This window comes from Capsicum annuum, chromosome 2 (genome assembly GCF_002878395.1).
Source record: "Capsicum annuum cultivar UCD-10X-F1 chromosome 2, UCD10Xv1.1, whole genome shotgun sequence".
Lineage (NCBI taxonomy): Eukaryota > Viridiplantae > Streptophyta > Magnoliopsida > Solanales > Solanaceae > Capsicum > Capsicum annuum.
Window position 1 is genome coordinate 141,291,444 of NC_061112.1, and position 11,250 is coordinate 141,302,693.

Below are 11,250 nucleotides of genomic sequence, written 5' to 3' on the forward strand. Positions count from 1 at the left end.
TATGAAGGGATTGATGTGTCCATAACCCAACCATGGAAACATCAAAATACGAAGGGGCTCATTGTGATTATTGATGAAACCGTTCATGATGAATTTCTTGATTTTTTCTTTCTTTCTCAAACTTTACTTTCTTGACGAAATTGTTACTATGATCCGTTAGAATTTAAAGTTGATCAACATATTTCCATATGGTAAGTTCACGAAAATCTTTAATGCACAAACACCACAAGGAAAATGAGATGATGTATTTTTGGTGTAGGTGTAATAGATGAAGTATTTTTGGTGTAGGTAGGTGTAATATATAGATGATGTATTTTTGGTGTACGTGTAATAGATGATGTATGTTTCGTGTTTCGAGTAGGGAGTAATAGATGAGTGTAGGTATAATATCTGCATGGTTCATAATTTCCTTTTTACATTGATCCACTTTCTTTATTTCTTTGCTTCCTTCACAAGATATGAAAGAAACTTAAGGTGCTTACTTAACACTATTATATTATACTAGTTTAGGTGTATCCATCTCGCGCGTGTATCTCACTTTATTGAGTTCAAACGTTATAGTAAATAGGATATTTGTTTAAATAATAAAGATGAACAAAATAATTAAATTCAACATCTTTTGGATAATTTATTTAATTAAACCTAACCTTTACCAAAAATAATTCTCAAAATTGATCCACATTCATCTACCACCTGTAAACTGCAACAAAATGATAGAAACATCAAAACAATATAATTAAATCTAACATTTACACAAAAGTTTCCTCAAAGCTGCCCGACACTCATCTACCACCTGTAAACTATAAAAAAAATAATACAATAAAAGAGATATCAAAATAATATATACAACTAAACTTTACCTCTTCATTAAAAAAATAATCTCAAAACAGAGATATAAAAACAAAATGATTAAACCTAACATTTATCTAAAAAAATTCCTCAAAGTCGACCAATATTTATCTACCAACTGTAGATTCATCTACGACCTGTAAACTACAACAAAATAATATAATAGTGATCACAAAACTTTAGTTTTGATGAAAATAATTCTTGTCTGAGCGAAAATTTTGACACTAAAGAATGACTTGAATGAAAACAAAGAAGATATATATATACACACACGTTGAATTCTATTATGTTGACAAAAATAGTGAAGAAGTTGAGGTTTAGAAAATTAAGCATCCATCAATTTATACATGCAACCGAATCAAGTTAGATTCGCATCAATCATATTTTCACAAAGTTCTAAATATTTTGCAAAAGTTGTGGAACTATTTTACATAAAATAGATTAAAACTCCTAAAAGAAGAAAAATGCTTTAACAAAAAATCTTTACTTATTTTTTAATACAAAAGGGTAGGTGGACTTTTTCCAAAAAAAAATATTTTATTTTTTAAGGTTAGTACTAGCTGATCGTTTTATTAGTTTTCTTAAATAACTTATTATTTAATAATTAAAAAAAATTAAGAAGACCTAAAATATATTGAACGAGGTATTTAATTAATATACACTTTTAAAATATATTGTAAGAATTCAGAAGTAGAATTAACATAGGTAGAGTCTTTTTAAATTTTTATTTATGGTAATTTTTTTTTGTTTTTTCATCTTTTTTTCCCTTAAAAAAGGAGTTGGCTCACTTAGTAAAAGAAGGTTGTCATTATTATTTTAATGTTTTTAGTTTTCCTTAAGAAAGAAACGATTTTTCCTAAAAATTGGATTTTGTTATGAAATAACTAAAGAATAAAGAAGAAAAGTAGAGAGAATAGAGAGAGTAATTCTTATTTCTTCTCTTGAGGGATGAATTATAACGAGGGAAAACCCTTTATTTATAGGGGAAAATTAACCTTGGAATTTGTAATTTTTCCATAAATAGACGTACACAATAAATGGTAAAGTAGGTATTCACTATATGGTAAAGTAGACATTCAATATATATGGTACATTTATAACACTTCCCCATGAATGTCTGATTGATAGATAATACGCATATATGCTGCCTCATTAAAAACCTTACAAGAAAAATCCAGTGGGATAAAACCTCATAAGAAAAAAGAGTACAACACGTATTAACTCCCCCTCATGAGAACATCCTTGAACCTTTGCATTCCGATCTTGTGCACCATCTTCTTGAAAGTTGCAGTTGGAAGAGACTTAGTGAATAGATCAGCCACATTGTCACTTGAACGAATCTGTTGCACATTAATATCACCATTCTTTTAGAGCTCATGTGTATAGAAAAACTTTGGCAAAATGTGCTTCATTCTATCTCATTTTACGAATCCTCCTTTATGTTGTGTTATGCATGCTGCATTATCTTCATATAAAATTGTGGGTATATTGTCACATTTCAAACAACATTTTTCTCGAATGAGATGTATCATGCCTCAACCATACACGTTCTCTGCTTGCTTCATGAATAACTATTATCTCAGCATGGTTTCATGAAGTGGCTACGATAGACTGCTTTGTATATCTCCAAGATATTGCAGTACCACCACATATGAACACATAGCCTATTTGAGACCGAGCTTTATGTAGGTCAGATAAGTACCCAATATCAACATGACCAATAAGATCGGGACTGCAAACTTGCTAACAAATTAACTGAAAAAGGCTATATCGGGCCTTATAGTATTTGCAAGATACATTAGTTCATCAATTGCACTAAGATATGGTACTTCATAACCAAGGAGTTCCTCATTCTTTTCTTGAGGTCGAAATGGATCCTTATTCAATTTTGCATGTTTCTCATTTAAGCAAAAATTCTATTGCTTTTGAAAACTCTCCAAGAGTTCCAATAATACTCAAATCATCAAATTATCTCTTATGGGGATGATAAAAAGTTTCCCAGAAACTTTATATGCTTCAGGTATTTTGAATACTTTAGAGATTTTCATATGGATTTTTGTCAAGTGACAATATCCAACATGTCAAGTGTGACATCTTCATGTGTCTGGACTGCAAATCAAATAAGTTTTATACTTACCAAAATGCATCCTTTTGTGTCACTTGATAAATATTTCTATGTCAGCATGCTTAAATAAATGTAGAATTCGGATCCTCGTAATACTTTAGAATATTGCGTCAATATTGTTTCAAAGATATTATCGATGATATATCATTTTGTATCGGTTCATAATATGGCATGACATTTGTGATCTCATTACTTCGTTATTTTCAGGTACCTGAATCTTTCATAAGGTTTCATAAAGTGTTATGTCGTAGTCTCTTCAAGAGCATATTGCCTTCTTATTATGATTATTTGTTCCTTATCCTTGAAAAGGATTATTTCATTTGGAACCGATTAGTCTACCATGCTTCATGCATGCGTAGATTTTGTCCTTTAAGAATGCAAAATAGGAGCACTTGTAGCTTAAATATGATACTAAATTTGAGTCAACAGATGCTTCCGGCATTTGACTTGAATTATCTTTTGAATGAGGATCCGATGATAATTCCAAACATATTTCATATCTACTAATAATCTCCCCTTATGTTAGAAAAACTAACGTTTATCCCCTATCTTCATTGAGGAATCCATCTTTGTGTATCATGGTATATTATTAATTGTATACCGCACATCAAAATTATTAGATGGAACAGTTGGTTCCTGACCTTGAACTAATTGAGAGGGAAGAAATAATCATAATTTAATTTATTGGTCTAATGCATACAAGTGTTATTGTATGCAACATATCATATTTCATACCAATACATGAAGCTTTGTTCTCATTACCAATGGTTTAGCTATTTATCGAAGACATTCAATGCCAAACCATCATCATCAAGATTGTCTTGATTACACGATCTGAAAGTTATGCTCTTAACTCAGTTTTATTGAGAAAGTAACTTTGTGAATGTCAAACTGCAAGTTGACAATGAATGTACATGTGATTGTCTTATATCGATGCATCTTAATAGATCACATGACTGGTGAACGGGCCCATATTCACCTTTTATACTTTTCAGATGTTGAGGGATCAAATCCCAACATTAGTTGGTCCAACTAACTTATTATGAGAACAAACAACATAAACAATTCTTGAAGAATCTTTTATTTCTTCAACATATGTTTAATATTCAATATACACATCTTCATGATGGCAAATCATTTATGTCAATAGATTAAATGATTTGTATTAGTAACTCCAAGTTACCCATAACATGTACAAAAATTCTTTAGTAAACATCAGGTTTACTATTGTTTGAATTTCGTATCAATAAACTTTATTATGACATGTGATTTATCATGCTTGGATAAATTTTTACATTCGTGTTTCTTATCACAGTAACTTGAAGATATTTAATCTTTCAATTATTCTACCTCTTTTAGAGGTAGATTGTGATATCTTCATAACAAAGAATACGTTCGAGTGTATATACAGTCACATTCACCCCCAGGGTATAGATCTGTATTTATACTAATCGAAATTCTCATTCCTAGGAATGAAATATAATCATGCCTTAAGCATTCTTATTCCCAGGAAGAATGAAATATAATCATGCCTTAAGTGTATCAAATTATGATACAAGTACGATCGTGATTGTGGATCAATACGTAAAGAATCGAGCTCAGGTGGCTGCCCAACCAATGGAACAAGCTTTGAAGTGTAGAGAACAAGTCCCAACACTCCAAATCCATCCAATATGCATACTCCAAGGCCGCCCCTATGCCATGGCTCATTAAGGGCATTTTAGTCATTTTGTAATAAGTTATAACCTAGGCTATAAATAGAACATATTAGGTCATTTTCTCATAACTTTGATGATATTTTGAGAGCTCTAGAGAGAGAGTCTTGCAAGGTGGATTCCTTGTAAACAAGTGTGGATATCACTTGTGTTGGTGCTAGTTTTGAAACGTTGGTTGCTTGGGAATCCGGTTCCCTTGAGGTCACCGTAGAGCTTGGTGTTACTTGTATGAATTCTTGGATCTTTGTGTTTAATATACACCTAGGTTCATAGTATTTGTACATTTGTATGTCAAGTTACCTATCTATCTATCTATTTCATTGTTGTTGTTGTTCATTCTCGGGCTTGGTGTCCCAAAACCAGGACTTTGTGTTCTTCTGTTCCTGTGCTTGTGTTGTTAATCTAGTTTGTTGGCTCACTGATTTTAGAGGTGTTGAACACCTTAATATCTTGTTGTTATTGTATTTTCATTGTTGTTGTAGTGAATCCGAGAGTGGTCACCAAAAGGGTTCTTGGTTCTTCCAACTTGTGGACTATTTTGGTGTTTGTTTTGTGTCTTCTTTATCGATCTTGTATCAAATTATGATAGCTACTTCAAAAGCAAATTGAGGCATACATATGATTTATTGCTACCACATTCAATTCAAGGAATGAAGCATATTTAATGGGACATGTTTCATCACTTTTCACCAAATACCCATTATTTTGCCTTAGCCATCATACTATCATCAATATGGTGCATTGAGATTCAAACTCAACGTCTTATCCATATAAAGTCGTCTTAGCCATAAATTGATGGGACTTGAACTGAACATATTATCATGATCCCTTTTGATAATATTGTTCTTGATGACTAAATTTAAAACAAACCTATTATTTTTCCTCAAATTCAACAATAATTATATTATTAGTAGCAAAAAACAAATAACATAAGGTATTACTAACCTTGAAATTCTTTAGATTTATAATCTCACCTATTCGGCAGAGTCTCATGCTGATAACGTGTTATGAAATAACTAAAGAATAAAGAAGAAGAGTAGAGAAAATAAAGAAAGTAATTCTTATTTCTTCTCTTGGGGGATGAATTACAACGAGGGAAAACCCTTTATAGGGGAAAACTAACCTTGGGGTTTGTAACTTTTCCATAAATAGATGTGCACAATATATGTTAAAGTAGGTATTCACTATATGGTAAAGTAGACATTCATCATATATGTACATTTATAACAGATTTGTTATAATTTTTTTTTTTTTCATATATTTATAGAAGTATTTCATTAATAGAAGTCTATTTTAGTAGTATTTTTCTAATTGATCAGTAAAAAGAAAAATATTAATCGGATTCTCCTTTCACATAATTTAGGAGTTTCATATATTTTAGGAGTTTAATTAATATAATAAAAATAATTAAAAATGAATTAAAGAAAATAGTAAAAAGACAGTTTTGTCTAAAGGAGTGTCTTTTAATGAAGGATAAAAAGTGGCTCTTCACACTTTTAACATATTGTAGATTATAAATTATAGATTATAGATATAGATTATAGATTATAGATTATAGATTATATTTTTATATATAGAAACCAAAAGAATACGTATAAGGAAACAATGACAATAAATTCCGACAATATAATTCACCTTGATCCAATAGAATTTTTAGAGATTTTAAGAAATATCTTTTCACTACAAAATCTGTATAACCATAGAATTATTTATATATATATATATATATATATATATATATATATATATATATATATTCCATTTATATATATAATAAAATCGATAATTATATAGGTGTGAGACAAGATTAATTCATACTTCTATTAAAAAAAATTAACACTTGACATATTAAGTTAAGAACCGTCGTTATTGATGAATGCAGATTTAGGCTTATGAGGTTGGGAGGATCAGTAGTGCAGGACTGTGTTATAGGGAGCAAAACCAAGTGGCAGATGCACGAGCGAAGGAGAGAGCAACAACTGTAGTGTTCGATGGACCAAGATTTTTTTTTAGTTTCCCTAGTGTTTGTTCGGAAAGTAATCTGGGCAGACATCGTAGAAACTATATTTGAAAGAAATATTCCCATGCAATGTGTAATGAACCCCAAACGGGTATTATTTGATTACTTTTAATCCAGGCTAAATTAATCATTACGCTAGCAAATGACGATGGGCATTACATCAACGAGGAAGAAACAGGGTCTTTAAGAAAAAATTAGGTCGCAAAATAAACTTTTCTATAACATTGGAAAACTGTGTTAGCATAAGTTGCAGGCACGCACAATAACTAATTATAGTTGTAATTTGTGAAAAAAGAAAAAGAAAACATGAGTGGCAAATTATTCCAGTAATTGTACGTGAGAAATTAAATGCAAAAACTCGATGATTTGCAAAAGTATATATATGCACTGACAACAAATAGAAACTCAATAATGCAATGTTACTGTCCCCCATTTTCTGATTGTTATCATTTACTAAATTTCTCTACTCATGAGTCATGACTACTTTTTTCTATTAAAAGAAAAAGCAAATTCAACACTTAAAATTTGTCAGAATTTTTGATAACTTTAGCTTAAATGATTATAGGTTTGTGAGGGCTTCACCTTCGATAAAACTTCACATTATATAGATTTAAGTTACTTATTTTTAAACTTTTATGTATATATATAAATTTTGAATCCCCAAAATTTAAGAATAGAGTTTTAGGGACTTCACCTTGATATTTCAAATTTAAAACTCAAGTGCTGTGTTTTTATTTTTCAAATTCCTTAACAAAAAAAATTATGAATTCATACGAGCTCTAAATCCACCGTGGTTGAAATTTAACTCCATATACAGTACTTTATGCGTTTATTTTAACTTGTTCTTTTTTAACTTTTCAATCCCTTTAAAAAAATAATGATTGACATGAGTATTATGATATAACATTAAATATTAATTGATATTTAGTACTTTTACGTCTCGAAGAATGATTTGGAGAATTAAGTAATTAATGTTAATCAAAAACATGTAAAAGAATATATATATTCCTCTTGATATGTTAAAAGTGACAAGTAAAATAAAAATATATCTTTAATAAAATGAACAAATGAAAATGAATTGAGGGAATAGTAAAACATATCCCACTACTTCTCGCCTCAGATAATGTCACGCGTCAAACATGAGGAGGCGCGATAAACACCTGTAGTTGAACTGATGCAGAACCAAACATAAAATCTTGTAATTTGACACCACATAACGTTTAAATCGACAAAATCACCACATAAACATATATGTTCAATAGATAGAATAAACTTAACAGATAAGATCTCTATATAAAACATATTACGTAAAAAAATCAGCCCAACACATGTATATACATAATAAGGCCAAAATCTAAGACGTCGGCTAACAAGAAGACCGACAAAGTCATACAAAACAGAGACATATATATTACTTATTTGAACTAATATTGGTGACTCAACATTTAAATTAATTTATTATCTTATCTGAGAGGTATGATCGGTGGCTTATGAGGATCACTTTTGACAACTCTTTAAATAGTCAAACAATTAAAATAGTTTACGACCTTACACATTATTTTACGTAACTTAAAGTGAGATACAATATGTGAACAAAATAAGTAATTATTTAAATCAATTTACTAAAATAGTACCTTTTTTGTAAAAAAATAAATAAAAATTACAAGACTATTATAAGCATACGTGATTGACATTAATGTATTAGACTAAATTTTATTACAAAAATCAATGAACCAAAAAATAGATGGCTGACAACTTTAAAGTATTAATCATTGCTGACAGTAGCCTTTTTGACTTAATTCATTACGGTCAATAACGAAATGCTGTAATTCAATCATCTTAAAATCTTTTTACGAAATCTGATGTTAAAATTGTTATTATGAACATGTTTTAAGGTTATAATATTACTCTGAGTAATGGTTATATTGAATCGAATCACATACCTGCAAAGTAGGAATCCTGCTAATTTAATTTACCAATAAAATGTTATTATTAGTTAAGTTTTAATTTTAAAACATGTCTGACTAACAACAAATTGCTAAACTATACATCCTACAATTGTCCATTAGTTATTATAAGAAACATTGTTTGGATAGAATTTTCAGCATATTCCAACAATTTCCAACAAAGTTTTTACTTGTGTGCCCTTTTGTTAAAACAATATTCACATAAGTTTAATAGATATGACTAGTTAATATGTTGTAATGTATTGAAATTATTTTTCTGTTTAAATAATTATAATACATAGCTTATTTTTGTGTCTATGAAAAAAGATGGTTGATTTTGAAGATAATATGATGGTTGCTTTGTAGAATGGTGAAATAATTACAGAAATTAACAGATTCAGATATAGCGAATGTGCTAGAATGATTTTTAGAATATCTATTTCAACTAATTACATTGAATTAGTTAAATTGTTGCATCAGAAATGGAGACAAATAGTGAAAATATTCGAATGGATATTTAATTTTTTGTACTCATTTTGAGATAACAATACAAGGTTTATTGAGATTAAAATTGATAATGACTAATTTTTGTTATAATTTTTTGCGATACTTCAATTTTTTTTAATAGAATAGTTATAAATCTTCTGGAGATGTATTAAAGATTAAACAAAAAATCAAGATAGTTTATTTTAAATGAGTGGTCAACTGACATGGATTAATTTGTTCAGAATCATGAATTTGTCACGATAAGTCAGTCTCATTTTGCCTAACTATTTTAACGTCAGATTTCATACAAAGATTTTAAGGTAGTAGAGTTTCATTAGTGATGGTAATGAATTAAGCCAAAAATGCCATTGGCAGTAGTGATTCATAGTTTAACGCCGTTAACCGGTTAATTTTTGTTAAAATAAAATATAACTTAATATGTTACTGCTAAATGCATTTATATTAGTTTTATATTACTGAACAGGTCCGCGCTTCGCGTGAAAATGATATTATTTCATTTATACAATATTTTTTATTATTTATACTTTTATTATATTTTTTTAGATTATTTTTATCTCGAGTTGATTGTCCATCGAAAACAATCTATATATATCATTTTTGAGGTGAAGTTAAGGTTTGAGTATCCCATCCTTCTCATACCTCACTTTGTAGGACTACTTTGATATGCTATTGTTATTGTATATAGTTTTTTTTTAGGTAATAAAATTTCTAAGAGACATCCCTTTTCTAACGAGGATGGGTTATTACTATGTATAAGGATGTAAGACCTCCAACTTCTCATTCATATATAAACACTAGGGAATCGTGTCGCGCTTTGCGCTGTCACAAAAAACGTATTAATAATTGATTTTATAGATAATTGTCTTTATATAATAACCTATTTGTGAAATTATAAAAATTTCAATTTCATATACGACATATATTATTATCTAAATTTTATTTCAAATTATATTTGATTAACCTTTATAGAATATTTACATATAAAAAGATTAAGAAAAAGAAGTAATATAAAATGTATAACGAAAGAACATAAAACACTTGATATACAACTTACAATAAATATTTTGTTTTAACGACAAATTTAAATGTTCGTCAAATAAAAAGTTTGTGCTTAATAGATTTATCTTCTAAGATCATATCTTTAAAAATTACCTCATTATATGATAGGAAGAACAACTTTTAATTTTTCATTCTCTTTATTTTCAGTAATCCCATTCCCAAAACACTTGATGCTTGCACACGGTATTGAGAACACTGGTCCTTTTTATTTTTTATTTTTTCAATTCTCATTACCGTAAGTGTTTGTACTCATGAAGAAGCTACATTAAGAAATTTACATTATTCAGTAAGTTAACTTGTGATCTTACCTCAACATGTGCTTGACATCAACGAAAATAAGGCGTAGGGGGTGCTTTAATTAAGCAATATGAATTACAAAAATAAAGGCAACAATTAATAAAATTGTAACTGATCGTCTTAAATTGCAATTTAATAATATCCATGAGAAGGAATATAGAAAGGTTTTAAAAGAAAGTGATTAATAATGTTAATGATGGGAAAAAATTACTTTGATTTCATCAAAAGTTTAATGCAAGAAATTAAGAAAAAAATACAAAATCTTCTTTTGAAAAATAATAGAAAAAGGTTCATGGAAAGTGATAATGTTGTTAATGAGCAAGTTAAAATCATCTCATTATTTATTAAGTATATATTAAATAAAAAAATTGTTATCTTGAGGCTGATATACATATTCAATTTGTAAATTAATTACTTTAAAAATTCTACACTTTACAAAATGCTTATAACGTCTTCTAAATGCTCCAATAAATATTGTCTTATTTATATTATGATAAATGCTAGTAATTTTTTTTTGCAGCTTCTTTAAATTACTAAAATAAATTTACATATATGCGTGTGTATGTATATTAAATATTTATGCGTTTAAAGAAAAATCAAAAGTCACTACATTTAACTATATTAATTATATAATAAAAGAAAAAAAGGTTTATAGCTTTAATATTTATGCCTCTATAACTCACCTATTTAATTTTTAACCGTAAATAATAAATCAAATAATGAACTAAAAAA